This window comes from Misgurnus anguillicaudatus, chromosome 21 (genome assembly GCF_027580225.2).
Source record: "Misgurnus anguillicaudatus chromosome 21, ASM2758022v2, whole genome shotgun sequence".
Taxonomy (NCBI): Eukaryota; Metazoa; Chordata; class Actinopteri; order Cypriniformes; family Cobitidae; genus Misgurnus; species Misgurnus anguillicaudatus.
In genome coordinates, this window is record NC_073357.2 from 43,321,805 (window position 1) to 43,342,239 (window position 20,435).

Sequence of the window (20,435 nt, forward strand, 5' to 3'; positions counted from 1 at the left end):
TTTGCCTGTTGCACGACAGAGAAATAATTACCTGCCCTATCCTCACCTTCAGGCTTTTTAAAAGACTCTGTTATTACTGTTCACGTGGACCGTGTGATTTTGTGGGATCCGGGGAGCCCATAGAATGCTGTTTAAAAGTGTCTAGTCTCACCTCTTAAACTGACTCTATTACATGATGCTTCTGCTCATTAAGCTTAATTTATGCATCTTGAATTTTATTACCTACTTTGATTAATACGACCCCATGAAAATGGATTTAAGTCAGACACATTAGAAGGTGATGAAATGGACCATTTGTAATAAGATGAATCATAATGCTTCGTACAGCGTCTGTAAAAATGAAAGGCCCACCCTACAGTTAAAAGAGCTAATCGCATACATATATTTTTGTGTGATTTGAGCTGACGTACAATTTATCATATCATTGCTCCGAGTTTGTTGCAGATTTAAAATATGGTTCTTCACTTATTCAGGTGGATAGGAGCTCTTCTTTGACAAGACAATAACAACTGTTGAAGGTTGTTACAAATATGAGTAATTTGACTCGCCCCAAAGCAACTTTTGACTACAGGGCAGCGGTAAAGGTAGAAATATACATTTTCTTGAAATTGTTCTTTTTGAAACTGCTTAAAGTTAAAACACTTTAACAACTTTTTTCATTTAAACAGGTCCTAAAAGCAATAGAAACTGCCCACATAATGGATTGCACCAAAAATGTGCAACATTTTATATTTTTTTTTTTCTTTATATAGTTGATTTCTTTTGTATGCCCCACTGTACAGTCAAACAACAAACTAGTTCTAGTTTCTTGTGTCTTTTTTGAAAACATCTATAAACATTCACAGTGCTGGAGGAAAAAGTAAGTGAACCCTTGGATTTCAAAGCTCGTTGAACCTCCTCTGGTAGTAATTACTTTAAGCAAGCGCTTACAGTAGTTCTGAACCAGACCTGTACATCATTCAGAAATAATTTTTGCCCATTCTCCTTTACAAAACCGCTTCCACACACATTTGTAGGAAGTCTGGTGTGAATCGCTCTCTTGAGGTAATTTCTATAGGGTTGAGGTCTGGGCTTTGACCAGGCCACTCCAAATGACTCCAAACTCCATGCCCAAATCATGATGTTCCTTCCACCATACTTCACTGTTGGGATGATGTTTTGATGTTGTTAAGCTGTGCCCTTTTTGTGCCATAGTATTTTTCCCGAACAATTTTGTTTCAGCAGTCGATAAAATACTTTCACAGTATCACTGTTGTTTGCCAAAAGCTCTTTTGCAAACTGTATGCTCACAGCAATGTTTTTCAGGAGAGCAGTCGCTTCCTTCGTGGTGCTTTGCCATAGACACTGTGCCTGTTCAAAGACTTCTGTATGGAAGACAAGTGAATAGAGATGTGTATCAGTTCCAATGATGTCTTCAAGCCTTTAGCTGTTCCTCGTCGGTTCTTCTTTTATTTATTGAGTATTCTGTGTTGTGCCTTAGGAGTCATCTTGGCTGTATTGTAAAAAATTGCTGTAATTTTGCAGCTGGTTGCCAGTAACTTACTGTAGAAGATATAGACTGAAAATGTTTCATGTTTATTTAACTTTGAAAAAATTGCCAGTAAATAACATACATGTAAAATCTACAGTAAGTTACTGGCAGCTAGTTGCCAGTAATACTCAGTAATAGTGTAATTTCTACAAAAAAATTACTGTGTGGGTGCCCACTTCTAGGAAGAGTAGCGACAGTATTAAACTGTTTCCATTTATAGACAATTTGTCTCACTGTCAACTGATGGATGTCTAAACATTTTGAGATTGTTTCGTATCCCTTTTCAGCCTTATGGAGTGCAACAACTCTTGATCAGATATCTTTAGAGAGCTCATGATTTAGAGAGCTTATGATGTTTCATAAGAGCTGATGCTTCTTAAGGACAGCAATCTTAAAATGTATATTAAATCAAAGTAGCACTAAACCACACATTTAAACTCATTTTATTAATTGGACTTCAGTTTGCCCATTTCTGACACAAATTAGCTTTCAATAAAGTAATTAGTGTATGGGTTCACTTACATTTTCCTCAAGCAGTGCGAATGTTTAATGGGTGTCAGCGTATGCGCATTGTATCTGTCTATTGCTGTGAACTAGATGAGGATCAGATCACATTTTATGGCAAATCACTGTAAAAAACCAGTTTATTCCTAGGGGTTCACATATTTTTCTTTGCACTGTACATTGACAAAATAAAGCACGGCAGCTGCACATGAAAACAATTAAAGATCTTGTTTTTGTTGAATCTTCATGTCCCTGGATTTAAATAACTTACTAGATTGTCTAAGATCAGATACGGTTTTATCTATAATTCAAAACGTGAAACAATACTCACAAATGGAGGGCAGTGTTTTTGTGCGATAACAATGTCTGTACTATAAATTAAATGAGAGAAATGCTGTCTATATTTCAGCAGTAATGGTTATCCTGCTGTTTGTGTCATTGCTTTTGATGCTGACTGATAGACTCAGCACAGATCACTCTACACACAAACAAGTGCTGTCCAAACAAGCTTTCCAGAAAAGCATGAAATCACGGTCGATAGGTGGCTGCCTTTTTATGTCTCAAATTCCCACCGAAAATGAAAGAGGTTTTTCAATGAGTGAAGAAAAAGCATCTTCACTTTGTCAATTTGACACACAAAACCGAGAGCTGGATCCGTGCTGCATACCACAGCACTGATATGACAACTCTCCACAACAGCATATTTAGCACATTGTCTGTGTTTACACTCGTCGCTTCAGCTCGACTCCCCCTCATCTAGCTGACAGTAGCACAATGAAAACATTGCATTAGAAAGCGCCTGGCGCACTGCAGCTGTAGCATATTTCCACTTCTCTTTCAAAATATTCAAAATGTTATCTCTCCAGCAATGGGGCCAGGTGGACAGGTGACTTATCCATTTTAATGGATGGGTGAGAGTATTCTCGCATACAGTGTCTGTTTTGCAGGGATGGGTTTTTATGTTAACGTTAGTTACGTGGACATGTCTTTTGGGTACAGCTGCAGTATCAGGTGCATTATTAAAGATGGGTCACTGCGGTCTATGCTTCATTAAATGATTAATATTAGAGACACAGTTTCCACAAATAACTGTATTTGTACCGCCAATTCCGTGACCATCCATCTGTAAAGCCTTGTATATCACTGACGTACAAGGGAGGTTATGGAATTGTTATGAATGGGCAGTGGAGCAGTGTTCATGAAAAACAAACCTAATATGCCAGATGACAACAGGAATTAATCGGAGTCCTAAAAGAGTTTGGAGAACGGCTGTGGCTGCAGATGCTATGTGGCTTGATTGACTGGTTAACCAGTCAACTGGGTAAGACAACATCAACGAGCCTTGAGGGCTTCTGTTGTGCAGATACAACTTGAACAACAGGTGTTGATAAGGGACATGAAAAAAGTTATCTAGTCATGTTGTTTCCAGTATATGATAGCTGAGTGTGTTATACCACTATAAGCCTCAAGTGAGAGTAAGAGAGTGACAGTGAGATAGAAAGAGAGAATAGCTGTCACTGTTTAGGTCCACTAACAGACTGGACACTGGGAAGTGCAAGCAAAAAATATATCCAGCAGACATTCCGGAAGCTACTTGAATGCTTTTAACAAATTATTATATAGGCATTTTTGCTTTCTACTCTCTGTGGTGCAATAAAGTAAAAACAGATGGCAAGACTTCTGTTAAAAAGGAGCAGTTTGCTTTTAGAGCAAGTACTCTGTAAAAACATAAATAACTTAAAGGGACATTCCACTTTTTTGAAAATATACTCATTTTCCAGCTCCTCTAACATTTGATTTTTACAGTTTTAGAATCCATTCAGCCGATCTCCGGGTCTGGTGCTACCACTTTTAGCATAGCTTAGCACAATTCATTGAATCTGAAGACAATTAGCACCGCGCTCAAAAGTGACCAAAGAGTTATTATTCCTATTTAAAACTTGACTCTTCTGTAGTTACATTGTGTACGAAGACCGACTGAAAATTAAAAGTTGCAATTTTCTAGGCAAATATGGCTAGGAACTATACTCTCATTCTGGCGTAATAATCAAGGACTTTGCTGCCGTAACATGGCTGCAGGAGGCACAATGATATTACGCTGTGCCCGAAAATAGTCCCCTGCTATTAAAAGTTACTATTTACTTCCATAATAGGCTCATGAATGGTTTGGTACACACCCATGTTGTTTTCGTCAACAATAACGAAATGATTTCGTTGACGCACCTTTTTAATGAAGATAACGCGATAATGACTAGCTAAAAATTGCTCTAAAGTGACGAAAACATGACGAGACACTTTCAAGTTTTCTTGACGAGACGAGACAGAACGAAAATGATTATAAGTCTGACGTTCACGATGCATGTCATTTCTGCCTATTTTGCGTGAAATCTGTCTGTTTTTGGCTATAAAGTATCAGCAATGCTGCTGCTTCCTATCCTTGTTTTGTGTACGCCGACCACCCGGCTGCCGTCATGCTGCGCACGCGCACCAGATATCACACAACAACAACACACCTGCGGCTGTGGTGAGTTCGAAGGACCGTGGCGGTGACGCCAATAAACGGAAATGACGAGATGATTTATGGACATACCTTCAGTATAATCCATCAGAAAGAAAAACGGAATGCATATTGGGAGACGACGGTAAATGTGGCCACAAACTAGGTGGGAAGAATACCACCAACCTCAAGCGGCACCTAAAGGCCCATCTAGTGTTGTTGTTCTCGAGAACGGTCTCGGTCTCAAGACCACTTTTTAAAGGTCTTGGTCTCGTCTTGGAATCGACCACATTTTTACTCGGTCTTGTCTCAGTCTCAGACAAAGAGGACTCTGAATTTTATTAAGACCGGTCAAGACCACAACTGATGGCACATCATGAATTTATTTGTATCATTAATTTATTGCAGTTTATTCAGGTTTGGCATATGATGTTTGCATTGTTTAAGCATTGTTTAAGTTTCTCCCAATTACAATTTTTCAAATTTTATTACTAAAAACACCTGCATTGTGTTAAGTGGATGGCAAGCCATCGAAAGACAGTTCAGATTAAATGGTTACGTTGATTTCAGCTCTTTAGTGTGTGTTCACTTTTATTTGCTTATAGACAAAGATAAATTCCCATATATCTGCAATGCCTTTGATTATTTTATCAACTTCTCTGATGGCATACACACACACACATGCACGCACACGCACGCACACAGACAAGAAGTGCCTAATCATCATATGCATATTCCACATTTCATCAAGTGTTTTAGTGCAGTGACTTGCACTAGTCTTGGTCTTGACTTGGTCTCGACCCTTTAAAGTCTTGGTCTTGTCTCGGTCTCGGCCTGTCTTGGTCTTGGTCACGACTTGGTCTCGGTTTAGGTTGTCTTGACTACAACACTAGGCTCATCACGCTAATATCTTTTTAAAGGTAACCAACAAGTCACGCTGTTAACATATATACATTCAATTTTACTCGACACTTGGCTTGTGACACATTTCGTGGTAAGCTTAAGTTTTTACATGTATCTACTTGTCAAACCTAACCCCATTTCCATTACTTTTTAACCTAAATTAATTTGTTTGATTTGTTTTTTACTAAAATTGACTTAAACTTGACTAAAACCTTTTTGAGTGTTCATCGACTAAAACTTGACTAAAACTATCAAGTTTATAAGTGACTAAAATGTGTATTAAAAAGCATTTTCGTCCAAAAGACTAAAACTAAAAGGGCTGCCAAAAACAACACTGATACACACTGTACTTTGACTGATCCAAGCCTGGGTGTGCTTTCATCATTAGGATGCGTTTTGTATATGAGCAAATAAAGCAAAGATTATCCCTGTTTGACCACACTTTCTACCCACATAAAGTGATTATCACTTAACATCTTTAACATCTGCACATTTCACTGACATAAGCAGAATACTATAGACATACACAAGGCTTTCAGCCTCAATCACTTCAGCCAGCACCTTGAGAGAGAGACATTTGTTAAGATTTATTCAAATGTCCTTGACAATCTAAGAGTGTCAAAATGATGGTTGAGTGCCATTGGGTGACAAAACAAACAGTGTCTCCAAATGTGGCTCTCGGTCATCTTACAGGCTCCAGTGCCGCTTATCCGTGTTCAAACGCCGCTGTGGGCCAATGGAGCAACACGGAGTGATAGGTGAAGAGATACAGAGTGACACATAATGCGTATGGCATATTCATCATGCCAGAATCTCATCCATCTCTGCCCATATCCCCCCATCCAGTGTGAATAAGTGACTTTGCTAAAAATAGACCACTTGAGAAATAACAATCCAAAACTACAATGAAGCAACAGCCACCTCAGTCACTGTCTATACACCAGGATCATTTGTCTCACTTCCAGCGTTCAGGTCACAAATCTATAAGAGGCGGCCAAAGTCCTATTTCTGCTGACTCAGAAATATGTCTCATTATTTAGGTTATGAGACTGTAGTCTTCAGCTAAAATATTTCCAGTGTTGCTGTTGGTTTCATGGCCGCAAGATGACACAAGCATTCCTTATCTTAATACATTATACTTGGGTTTTATTTTTTTCCTTTAAAAAAAGCTGTATAAGCTACTGTAAATATAGCTTTTCTAGACCATGGCAGAAAATCATATACATGCTTTAATAAATACCTCATTTACAGCTGATAACATCTGTCTTACTATGTTCACATTTTTTGAAGCTCTGAGACCAAAATGATACTGGCCAGCTCAATAAATATCATGAAACACAATTGAACTCTTGAAAAGACAAGCACAATATAGTTTTCAGATCTAATCTAAGTGTTTCTTATAACGTACATTAAGTAAACCATGGAATAAATCACGGCTGTAGGGCGTGAAGGGCACTGCAACCCTTTCAGTCGTGACTTATTCATGATACAGCATTAGCCTTGAGTATCTTATTGATTGTACTGTATAAAACAGGTCACAACATAATACAAATATTACAGCAAAAAAATATGTATCAACGCATCATTCATGAAGAAAAATCATTGAAAAAATATACAGTACAGTATTGTGCAAAAGTCTTGTTGTTTTCGAAGTTTTAATTTCCATCCATAGTTATTTTTCAATCTATTTTATTAAAATACAAACAGAAAATACAGGAAATATGTACAAAACAATGACATTTTCAGGACTAAATATCTTTTTTTAGGCATAGTCAGTGTTTAATGTGACCTCTCTTGGCACTAAACACATCTTGAGCATTAATTTTTTTAGCAGAATGAAGTAAAAAGATTAATTTCTTTAAAATTAAAAATTAGGATTTAATTTTATGTGGGTTTAAGAGATCCTGCAATTTTCCTGCTATTGACCAAGTGGAAGGGGAGTTTACCCTAAAAACTTGACACATTTTATACAGTGTTTAATACTATACACACTTTTCCTGTATTTTCTGGATGTATTCTATTATATATGATCATTATAACATTGCAAAAACAACAAATCTAATTCTGGCATGGTGGCCTAAGACTTTTGCACAGTACTGTACTGAAAAAGCACCAGAATTTTCACATATGTTAACGTTGCTAAGGTTGCTGCGCTTTACTGTGCTTTATTGTAAATTTAATACAGCTATTGGCCAATCAAAATCAAGGACAAGAACTAAACATTTTACAAGCAGAATAAAAATAAAGTCAGTTCTGCATGCTGTTGATAAATACCAGTGGTGATATGTAAGTAGTCACATCACAGGATAATAAGTCATCATCAGTGTCCCAACGTGTAGTAAGCCAGTGTCCTTACACACAAAATACTGATTCACGACCTAGGGAGCTGATTGAACCACATGGATAACAAACACGCGTACACGCGCACACACCCCCCAATCCAGATTTACACTTAACATTCAGCAGCTGATCTTTGAAGTCTCCCGCCTCCGTTTGCTTCTTGCCTGCAATTTCCATTAACATTGCAGTGAGTAATGAGTCTTAAAAGATTAAACATCTTTATCCCCCTCAAACTCACGGAAGAGTAATTATCTGTGCAGTACAGTGATATGTTATCTTCAGCAGTGACAAGAAAACAAATAAGCCCACTCACAGACGTGCAGTCACATACGCAGGCTCACGCAGTCAGGTATTGGAGGCGAATCTCTCGCTGGCGACTGAATGGCCCTCTGCAGGAATCATCAGGGGCCTGGAGACTGGAGAGCATCCCGCTGTGCCTACTGATGGATCACCACAGCCAGGGGTATCTAATGAACTAATTAAGGAGATATGAGTCTGTGTTGAAGTCGAATGGGGTGCGGTGTGGGATCCTTTAAGTTTGTTTTCAGGAGAGGGGAAAACATAGTTAATAATAGTATTCTGCAGATAAATCCTTTTCAACAATCATTCTCAGTGTCAGTGCTATTACTGTTATTTTGACCACAGTTTGAGAAGCTGTTCTTATTAAGGGCCTTTTTACATCCTGCTGCTACCAAAAGTGGCCATAAAATCTACTTTAGTTGTGTCTTGGTACAAGAAAATGCATTGCGAGAGAAATGGCATGCAGCTTCCATTTAACATCCGCTTGTTCTTAGCCTTCTGCTATTTTTCTACAAGCAAAGTGGTTTTCTGAGGTATATTAAAGTGGGACACATGGATAATGTTTTTCCTTATTATGTTTTACTATAACCATCTGTTTTATCAATTTCTAAATTTATTCACCCATTTTTTTTCTTTCATCCCAATTGCATCCATTCTGACTGCAAGGAAGATACCTGCTTCCATTCAAAGTCCTTTTAAAGTCGTTTCCCCTAAACTCCTGCTGAATTTGCATCTCTCTCTCTCTGAAACCTCTCCTGCCCCTTTCTATCCTTCCGCGTGCTGCATTTGCTTCTTTTCCAGCTTTCTTCACAAAGAGCTGAAGTCTCAGCTGGAGCTTTCCTCCACGCATACACAGTCTGATGCTCCTGCAGGGAAGGAGAATTCTTCGCTCTACTGCAACAACAGAGGAGTCACATCAAATGGCAAACACCACCACAGGCTGCCTGGGCTTCAGAGAAAGAGAGAGACAGAAAGAAAGAGAGAGAGAGAAAGAGAGAGAAATGGAAGGATGTTGTTGTGATAAACTGTGTCCCGGCATCAGCTTGTTTGTGCTTACTTGTATTTCTGCTCTACTGAGAAATGTAAAAAAGATGCGCATGGTTTAGCACTAAGAGGATATTTGTACAGAGACCAATTCAGGCAGTTTTCTGCATGTGTAAGGCAAGAGAGTCGCATTTACCCTAAGAAGTCCTCTGTGTATCCTTTCAGCTCCATCATTCTTGGGCTGGTGACCAAAATTGTTGCATCTGTGCTGGTGAAATTACTTTTGAAATGATTTGCCTGAGATCTCTCAAGTTATTTTTGGAGCTGTCAAAAGAAGTTTGTCATACACAGACAATAGGGTTGGAAAAGCAAAGCACGTCAACCCTGTGGTTTATCGTCGGGATTTTGGCCGGAAAGGGACGTCGGTATAATTAACCATCAGCATCAATATATCTTGAACAAGCAAATACATCTCGAGAAGATGCCTGACATGAGTGACTTAAAGTGAACTCTTTAAAGATTAACCAGTCTGATCTCATGGAAGTAAATTTTTTATGTGGTGGCTAGTTGATATAAATTTGTATGATGTGAATCGTACAAAATGAATTATTATTAGTGAAAGTGACAAGCTTGTCAAGTATGCAATTCATACTCAAAATGTGACCTCTACATTTAACCCCTCCCAGTGAGTAGTGAACACACACCCGGAGCAGTGGATAGCTATCCCAGTGCCCGGGGAGTAACTGGGGTAAGGTGACTTGCTTAAGGGCACCACAGTCACAACCTGCTGGCCGCGAGACTCAAACCGGCATCTCTCGGGTTACTAACCACTAGACTACAACTGCACCTACATAGAAAAAAGTGATAATGAAGTTTCACTGCCAATGTCACTGGGGTGAAAGTATGTTGTAACAAAACGTACAAATAAGATCATATGAATTCACCAATTAGCTACCTTATAAAATAGTTGCAAATTGCCATGGGTTTGTGTTGTATGTTCTTCCTAGTAATCTCAGTATACTTTACCTTAAATTAAGAAAGAGAGGACTTAGGAAAATCACTAACATTAAGGTTAGCGAAGGGACAGCTAAACTGCTCAAGTCATGACAAATATACATCCAGCTCGTTGTTATCACAAATCAACATATATTAAACCATTTTGAATTTTTTACTTTATTTGTTGAAGCAACACTATGTAGTTTTCATGAAAAAATGACTTACAGCTCCCCCATGTGGTTGAAAAGCGCAACAGTGCCTGGTATCAGACACTCTTCTGCAGGTAGGGGGAGGGGCGGGGCTGTGTGCTCTACCCTCCATCGCCACTTTCAGAGTGTGCTTGTAGCAGCTAGGAGGTTGCTCAGGTTGCAGCAACAGTACAATTTGTCCAGTTAAAAGTTGTTCTATCACTGAAATAATTTTAGAGACATTATTTAAAGGGAAAAAAAATACATAGTGTTGCTTTAAGTTATGTTTACTTATCACAGGTCTTAAAATTGTAAGGTGAATAGACTTTTTTTCTACGCTACATTTTTCTACAGTGAAGGTAAGTGAATGATAAGTGGTGAACAAATTCTTTCAAGTAATGTTTGCCCATTCATAGGATTGTGCAGATAGAAAATACTATCGACGATAATAAGACATATGGCCAACAGAGGGCCTTCATGACGATAGTTGGCATGTTTGCGCACTGTTAAAAATTCTTTGTTGCCTCAAATGTTTTGTTTAATCAACTCAATCAAAGATTTACAAGTCATTTCAACTTACCATTATTTAGCTTGAAAAGTGAGAATAAAATCAAGTTGACTTCTTTCAACCATATTTTATAAGTTATAACAACAAGATAAATAATAGTAAGTTAAAATAACTTGTAAATCGGAGTTAATTTAAAGGGGACATATCATGAACATTCGACTTTTGCCAAGTTTAAGTGCTGTAATTGGGTCCACGGTGCTTCCATTAACCTATAAAATGTGAAAAAGATCAACCCAGTAACTTTCTCTGCAAGCATGTGAAAAAATTGGTCATTGAAATTTGGCTTCCCTTGTGATGTCAGAAGGGAATAATACTGCCCCTTAATCTGCACTATCCAACCACGGCACTGCCATTTAGTGTAGAGATCAGTTAATTTGCATATAAAAGGACACACCCAAAACTGTGATTTTTTTTGTTCACACCTACAAAGTGGCGATTTTAACATGTTATAATAAATTATCTTTGAGGTATTTTGAGCTAAAAATTCACATATGTACTCTAGGGACAATAAAGATTTATTTGACCTCTTAAAGTCTTGTGTGAAATGTCCTCTAAGGCAGAATTTTGCATGATAGTTTTAAAGTATTATTATTATCATAATAGTTTCACGTTAACATACGCATTTGTGTGCTTTTCATTGCATTATGGGGTTTGTGGGCTTTACTTTGTGCGTGAGAGAGCTTGTAGCGCGTGCGGCACGGATTCCTTCTCGCACCTGAACACGCGCAGCATGGGCTCCTTCCCGCACTGAACTTGTAATGTATATGAGTCAGTTTCTTCCTCGCACCTGAGCTTGTAATACATGCGGCTTTGCCATTTCAAAGCACTGAAGATGTTGTTAGGCACACAGGGGTTTAAAATCAGAAATTGTGTTGTTCCCGTTTCCTGGTACGCAAGAAATTTCAGAGCGCCTTAGCTTTAATGACACGCTCGGATTAATTGCATTAGCTTTTAGAAGGTTGCGGTCATGACAGTATTGCTCTTAGAATAAATCAGATTGTTTTTTCCACCAATTAAAATGATTGTCATTAATGCGTAAAAAATGAAAATTAAATAAATGAGTAAACTATTTCCCTGCCCCTATCGTATATCAACGATCTCACAGGCTGACAACAGGTAATCTCACTATGGGCATATCACCCAACACTACCACTCATCATTAAAGGGAAAGTTAACCGAAAATGAAAATTGTGTTACCATTTATTCACCCTAGTAAATGATGCGGGTACAAACCTGTATACATTTCTTTGTTCTACTGAGCACAAAGGAAAATATTTGGAGCAGCGTTGTATTTTTCTTCCCTTCAGTAGTGTGCCTGTTTCTGCTTGATTACACATATTTTCCTTGTGTTCAGTAGAACAAGGACATGTATACAGGTTTGCTGCTCTCAGTACAATCATGTCTAAGCAGAAGGTGATGGTTCTCTGACCTCCAAATAGGACAGGGGACATGGCAGCTATCCGCCACCGGCCTTAGAGTCTGGCCCCAACAGATGGTGAAGGACTCAGGGTTTTGACACCTTAATGAGGGCAAATAGAGGGAAATATCACTGGGAACAGAAGACCCTGCTAGGAGACAACAATCAGAATTGATAAAGCTGGGTATGGGGTGTTTGCACAAGCCTGCTCATGGGCAAACTTGGAAAAAATATAGGAAGTGTTCAAGAATAACACATTGCTTAAATAAAAAGTGAAAAAGGAAGTTTTGCATTAATAGATCCAATGGTGTATCTGTCTGCATGTGGTTTCAAAAGAGATTAAAGATAATAAAAAATACAGTAATGCCGTCATGAATACATACTGTATATGAAGAGCTCAAAATGCAAAACCCGCTAAATGCGTCTGTCATGTTTTTTTATAAATAAGGATTTTTGATCAGACTCTTCTGCCAGCAAATGGGTATTTCTGTATGACCGGAGGCCGGGATTAAGCAGATCTGAAACAAAATCATTTGATGAACATGTAATATGTGCCGAAAGCATTCTGTTTATATTATCATCTCATTTTTGACAGAGGTGGTTTTTAGCGGCTTTTGCATCTGAGCTCTTCATTTGTATTGTGAAAAGGATGCAAATTAGATGTCGGTACACACTGTCCTGAGGCAATTTCAAACAAAAAATAATGGGAAAAATATCCTGAGCTACAGGATAGAAATTGTTCCATAAACCATGCATAATAAAAATCCCATGGCATTGTAAATCCTCATTGACAATATATTCTATGTAAACAAACAATAATTAAAGCAGAACTACGTGCAAACAAGAATAAAACAGATTCAAATACATGACATGATAAATTTGCTGCTTACCAGTTGGTGATGGGAATCTTTATGCAGTCTGTCACCGTTATAGAGAATATATAAACGTATATGAATGTGGACAAGATCAAAGAACTTTATAACATGAAATTAAAATCTTCAGTATTCTTTCGAACAACAAACATGAGAGCAGAAACCAAAACCTAGTATGAAATTCTGTAACAGAGAGGGAGATGAAATCTTCAAAGAGCATGAGACAACACATTGATTTCTGCTATTTGATGTATGTCAAAAGTCATATTTGGATACTGCAGAAAGAAAGCAAGAGATGGATGGGAATGATAGAAGTTGAGTTTTGTAAAGAAATATGGTGTTTGAACATAAAGGGCAAGTGATTCGGTTTGGTAAAGTTTATAAAGAATAGATTTCTTCATCACTATCTTTCCATCTTTCTGTTTTTCCCATGCCGAATTGATTAATTATTTGCCATTTCCATCAAAGACCTCCGTTATGAGTAGGCCAGTATTGTTATTACACAGTTTGGGGGTTATTTGAATACAGCATCATAAAATGTGGTCTGTAAATTAAAACATAACTGTTGCAATGCTATTACAAATGTGGGACTACGGGCATTGGTCCTGTAAGGAGAACTTCAATTTCCCCATCAAAATTTCACACTGACACTGACATAACAGAACGTTATACAAGAACTCTTTTATTACAAAAAATGAGGGCTCTCTATACAATACAAAGCCATCCAATTCAAAACTTTCAAAAGGGGTCAGCATGAAGGGACAACCAGACTTCAGAGCACCCAAGACACCTGAAGCGGGGAAAAGGGTAATTCAAAAGAGGACGGGTTCTGTTGATTTTGCAGCGCAGCTCATTGAACTCACAGCGTGAGCAGTAATGGAAGTTTCCACATTTTCCCACTCTTTCCTGGTTGCCATCTCTCCTCAGAGATGATAAAGAGGGAATGGTCTGGGAGATGGCGATGAGGAGGTGTTGAGGGGGTGTACATGTAGATAGCATCCAAAACACACTGGCAAGAAAACCAGACTATGAGCGGACAATTACAGGCTTTAATCCTAAAGCGCCGAACCGGACCTCCCGCCTCGTTCCTCACAGTGACAGATGGCGTGAGATATTGCAGTCATTAAAGCTTGGAAGTGCGAGCAGACTTCATTGATCCGAGGCGTGCGGCGTTCCTGTTCAGCCTCTTCACCTTACACCTGACCTTCAAGAGCCAATAATAGAAAAGAAGCGCTGACAGAGACCAATATAGGGAGTGATAAAAGAGCAAACTTGAGCTTCTCGGGAAGGCATCGATTTAGCATTTCTTGTCATTCAACATGTCTAGCTGAACCTGTAATTTGTGTTGGTAATGGCTGAGTGATTAGGGTTAGCAATAAAGTAAGCTCAATCTACTGATTTTCTTTTATTTAATCTTCTGTGGTGATATTTCCTTGTCTTCAACCTTACATATTCGGGCTTATAATGAAACAGTCACTTTTCTTGAATGGGTCTTTTACAGATTTGGCAATAACATCATGCTACTGGATGCTTTTGCCAATAAAGAAATTTTAATAATGGCCTCATTCACTTTGGCCTGCATATAATTATCACCATCTGCGACAGGTTTTCAACAAAGCCGCTCACAAACTCCACCACAAATTGGTTGTAGAATAGGAGTTATTTGCTGTTATACTGTTACAAGTCTTTAGCAGTGAGAATTTTGGATCTTTTTTATTGTTGCTTTATTGTTTTTAGTGTCCATTTAATTTAAGAAAGTATTTTAACTTCTTAGATTTACTATCGTTAAATTTGAAAACATGCTAATTTTCTTCCAAGTTACAAGCATTCAATAGATAGTCATTGTTACTGACTGCTGAAAGATGTGCGACAAAACAGTAAGATACAACCAGATGTTTAATTTAATTTCAGACTTCATCTGTATTATCACTTTAAAAAGAATATTCACCCAAAACTGACATTTCTTGTCATCATATGCACCCTCATGTTGTACAGGGCTGAAGAATGTGGAAAGTGTAGCGTAAAACGCGAGGGTCTGGAGATGTGCTCTTAATAACAGAAATTGCAGTGTCAATTTTGCAGAGACTGCAAACACAAGACGCGAGACCACGAGTCAAACACGTTCCTTTATTTACCCATGTAAGATCACTGTTAACGTTCAGCTCTGTCGAAAATATTACACTTAGCCCAACCCTATCCACCCCCTCCCCTACAAAAATTCTCATTGAATTAGGTGACGTATGTGTTGACCCTTCCTGATTTTTTATGCATGTTTGTCACACTTTAATGCTTCACATCATGAAACAAATTTAAATATTAATCAACAGAAGAAAACACATGTAGTTTTTAAATGAAGGTTTTTATTATGATGGGAAAACAAAATCCAAATCCACAATGGCCCTGTGTAAATAAGTACTTGAATAATCCCCCCCTAACCTAACCCCAACTCAAGCTGATGCGAACTGCAGTAAGACAATGATCAGGCATGAAAACGGGTCAGGGGTGAAAAAGGTGAGAAGGGTGCTCGAGGGGCGACTTGGCCTCTGATGGGGCCGCGAGGTGGGAGGACCCCCCAGAATAAATATTATGGCCATATTAGGGAACATGCTGTAACTTAACTTATTTATTCTTCAGGCATGTGATTGGCCAAGGACAAAAAAGAAGGAAGGTAATCACCACCCCCATGTGCGCAGAAACAAAATGCACACAATAACATAAGCAAAAAATACATTATGACCATTATTTCAATTATTTAATTCTGATGGATAATTTAGATACATTTCAAATGTAAACATTTGACTAGTAACAGAAACCATGTTTAATTAAATGGGTTGATAAATGTGGATAGCTGTAACAAGTAGCATTCCCTTACTATTTTACATTTGCAATAATTTTATTTTGGCATAATCTGATCATCAGTCGCAAGGCCATAACATTTTAAGTTGGCCTGGGAATAGGGTGGACCTGAAGGCCTACATCTAATTTAAAATGACTTAATTTTACAATATAGTACTGGTTAAATGAATTACATGTTTTTGAGTCATGGGTTGAATAATTTTCAGATCAGCAAACAAAGTAATGTGGGAAAATAAAATTAGAACAAATCAAGAAATTACAAGCACATAAAATAAAAAAGAACAAAGTTACAAATAAAGTAAGATCTAACAGTATTGATTAGGTACAGAAATAAAATCAAATGAATAAAAACACGGTTTTCATTCTATATATTAAATATAATTTATCTTTTTAACTCTTTCACCGCCAGCGTTTTTAAAAAAAAGTTGCCAGCCAGCGCCAGCGTTTTTCATGATTTTCACAAAAGTTTAATGCCTTCCAGAAAATGTTCTTCTTCAAGTATATAAACATACAATTTACCAAATGAAAGAACAGACCCTCTGCTTTCAAACAAAAAAGCCGTTTCATCCTACCTTCAGTAGTTCTTTTGTAATCAGCTTTTGAATATGGGTAGGTTTCTGCAAAAACATCACATTTTGAGCAAAAAGCAGAGATAATTCCGTTTTTGTGACGGACTTTTCATAGAGATCCCATTCAGAGCGATCTTTAAAACAGACACGGATATGCAGCAGATTGCCATAGTGCAATACTTTTTTTAAAAAGCTGCGGAAGGGCGCCACCTAGTGAATAATAGCGGTATTGCGGAAAGACGGAAATACTCGTCATTGGCGGGGAAGCGTTTTCTCTTGATTGACGAGATATCTCGTCAATGGCGGCGAAAGAGTTAAAGCTATAAAGGTGATTTTCCTTTTGTCTTCTGTTTGACTAACATAATGACTCAAACATAAGCATTTCTTATAAGAGGAACTGTCCCTAACAGAGAAGCGCTGATCTATACACTGACCAACTGCTCACTTATAATAAACAACTGTTTTTATGAGAATACTTTCAGAGACTGTGGAATTACCAGATAATTTGTGTGTATATCTCCGGTCAAGCCCAAAAAAATTATGCGTTTGCGTGATTTTGAAACACGCGTTTCAGTGCGTGGGCTTTTGAGATTGTGCACGTAACTTAACAATCACTTTAGCATCTTTGTCGCTCAAATAGTCTAAAATCACCTAAATGTTACTGTAAACTATAAACTTTCTTATTAACAGTATTAGTAGCAGTATGTTCTCATTATCAGCATTTCATGAAATATTTTGCAGTTTTACCATATTTACATTTAAGTACTTACAGCCGTAGACTAGTAGACCAATGTGACTTTGAAGCCAGGAGTATGTCCATAATTTGTTCCAATCCATTCCAACAAAAAATCTTTTAGGTCACTTTGCAATGTCAGTGTTATTATGTTGTTTTAATTGATTGATGCCTTAGAATTCTACAGTGATAGTTTTACAGCGTTTTGTGTTGACTTTACGTCCCGAAGGTAGTCGCTCTACCCCCATCCCCCCCCCAAAATGTTTTCTCATCGAATCTACACAATTCACGTGGGTCACCTTTTTTGGCTTCAAAATGGTGAATTTCGCCGAAAGGTGAGGGATTTTCATGCCTGAATGATCCAAAACACACCAGCAAGTCCACCTCTGAATGGCTGAAGAAAAACAAAATGAAGACTTTGGAGTGGTCTAGTCAAAGTCCTGACCTCAATCCTCAATTGAGATGCAGTGGCATGATCTTTAAAAGGTGGTTCATGCTCGAAAACCCTCCAATGTGGCTGAATAATTACAATTTTGCTAAGATAAGTGGGTCAAAAATCCTCCACAGTGCTGTAACAGACTCATTGCAAGTTATCGCAAACTAGGGTTATGCCGATAGACGATAGTATCAACGATCGTCAAACATATCGCCAATAGTGGGCTTTCATGATGATGGTTATTATTATAATCATCATAGTTTCACATTGCTTTCCTCGCATGAGAGGGTTTGTGGGCTTCACTTTGCGTGAGAGATTTTGTAATGTGTGCAGATTCCTTCTTGCACGCACCTGGACTTAATGCACACATCTTGGACTTTTGCTCAGACCTGAATGCGTGCAGCATGGACTCCTTTTAGCCCCCGAACTTCTAATGTGCATGATTCAAACTCTTCCTCGCACACTAGCTTGTAATACGCCCGGCTTTGACATTTCCTTGCACTAGAGAGATTGTTAGCACACAGAGGGTAGAAACCAGTGAGTGTGTTGTCCCCGCTTCCTGACATGCAGGAATTTAATGACGCACTCAGATTAATGGCATCAGTTTTAAGGTGGCGGTCATGACAGTGTTGCCCTTGCTTCTTTTTCGTCTAACAATCAAGTAACTTGTCATAAATAAGTGAAAATAAATAAATGAGTAAACTACTGCTCGCCCTCCTATACTATCGTGTATCAGCAATCTCACAGGCCGACGATAGGACAATCTCAACATGGGGCGTATCGCCCAACACCATCGCAAACGCTTGATTGCAGTTGTTGCTGCTAAGGATGGCACAACCAGTTATTAGGTTTAGGGGGCAAGCAATTTTTCACACAGGACCATGCGTGTATGGATTTTGTTTTCCCTTCATAATAAAAACCTTTATTTAAAAACTGCATGAGGTGTTTACCTATGTTATCTTTGATTAATATTTACATTTGTTTCATGATCTGAAACATTAAAATGTGACAAAAAACATCAGGAAAGGGGGCAACACTCTTCACACCACTGTATATTTGAAGTCCACACTAGCATTGTAGCACACTCAAAAGTTTATGTTCCACATTGCTAACTAACATTGAAAGGTAAATAATTAATTCTCCAAATTAATGGTTGACATGAATGTGAAAAGATGAAGGTCACACTTGTGGGGGGAACTGCACCAGAGGGATGGGAATGTACGCATTCTCCCTCAAAACAGGGGTAAAACAGTGGCTTTGACAGGCCCCCCACTTAGAACAATGCATCCCGCCATTGCTTCACAGACCACTTGCTGGTCTGAAGGACATAGCTTCAAAATGGGACACTTTTTAGAGTCTTCCGTGGCCTTACTTTGGTCTGTTCAGGCTGTGACACCTCCTTTAAAGATAAAACAATTGCCACAAAGGAATCCCTTCACATCTTTCCCCTCTAATGTTGCTGCATCTAAAATATACCAGTGAAGAATCAGTGAAGAAAAAATAAAAATAAAATCAATAATCCCCGATCCTCTTGCCTCCTCAATAAGAGAAGTGTATATTTTTTATCATCGATTCGGCTCAAAGACTTTGACCCATACAACAAACACAGACATCTTGTGAAATGGAAGAAAAACAGATGGCTGGGTGCTAAAAGGAAAAGATTTCTATTTCCTAAGTGACCTGTATAAAGATAATGTACTGTATAAATAATTCTACACTCTGTACTGAGAAAAGGCTTTCTACCCAGGACATCGAAGTGTTTTACACTTTTAGAAAGTAGTTCAAGAAATGCAATTGCAAAATTAGTTGATAGGATTCATAAATCTATTTTGTATAATGCAAAATTTGGCAGTGTTAGAGAAGCATAGAAAGGGGAAAACAGAATAAAACGTTATCATTGTTTTGGTTCTCCATCTAATTTAGTCTAATGAATCTGTATTGCTATTTCTCAGAGTTATGTACTTTAAAGATCTCTTATTGCTTATTGTGCATCATTTTATGTTCCTCATCTAAAATTTATCAACTTCATCCGTGCTTTTGGAGAAAATGTTTGGCTAACAGGACAAACTGAAGTCTTGGCAAGACATGCTGTATTATATTATTAATCGAAGTATCTAGTGTAATGAGCTTGTACAAAACCTTCAAATCTGCTGGGAATTTTTGGATCTAACAAAAGATTTCTTCATACCAGCAAAGCCAATAACTCTCGTCCAAACACATTAAATTCTAACTGGTGAAGTAACAAGTTAAAGGGACATTCCACTTTAAAAAAAAAAAAAAATATGCTCATTTTCCAGCTCCATTGAATCTGATTAGCCCATTAGCATTGGGCAAAAAAATAACCAGAAAAATCACACATTGTGTACTAAGACCGACAGAAAATAAAAGTTGCGATTTTCTAGGCAGATATGGTTAGGATTATACTCTCAAGGACTTTGCTGCTGTAACATGGCTGCAGCAGGCGTAGTGATATTACGCACTGCACGAAAATAGTCCCCTGCCATTGAAAGTAACCAAGGGGCAATTTTCGGGCAGTGCGTAATATCACTACGCCTGCTGCAGCCATGTTACATCAACAAACTCACTGATTATTACGCCAATTTGAGAGTATAGTTAAAGGTGTGACGATGATTATTTAACCGACGGTTATAGTTGAACGCTGTCATTAGAACTCTATAACTGCTAACCGTTATTATTAAAATAAAATTTTATCATCAAGAATGTTTAAATACTAATTAAAA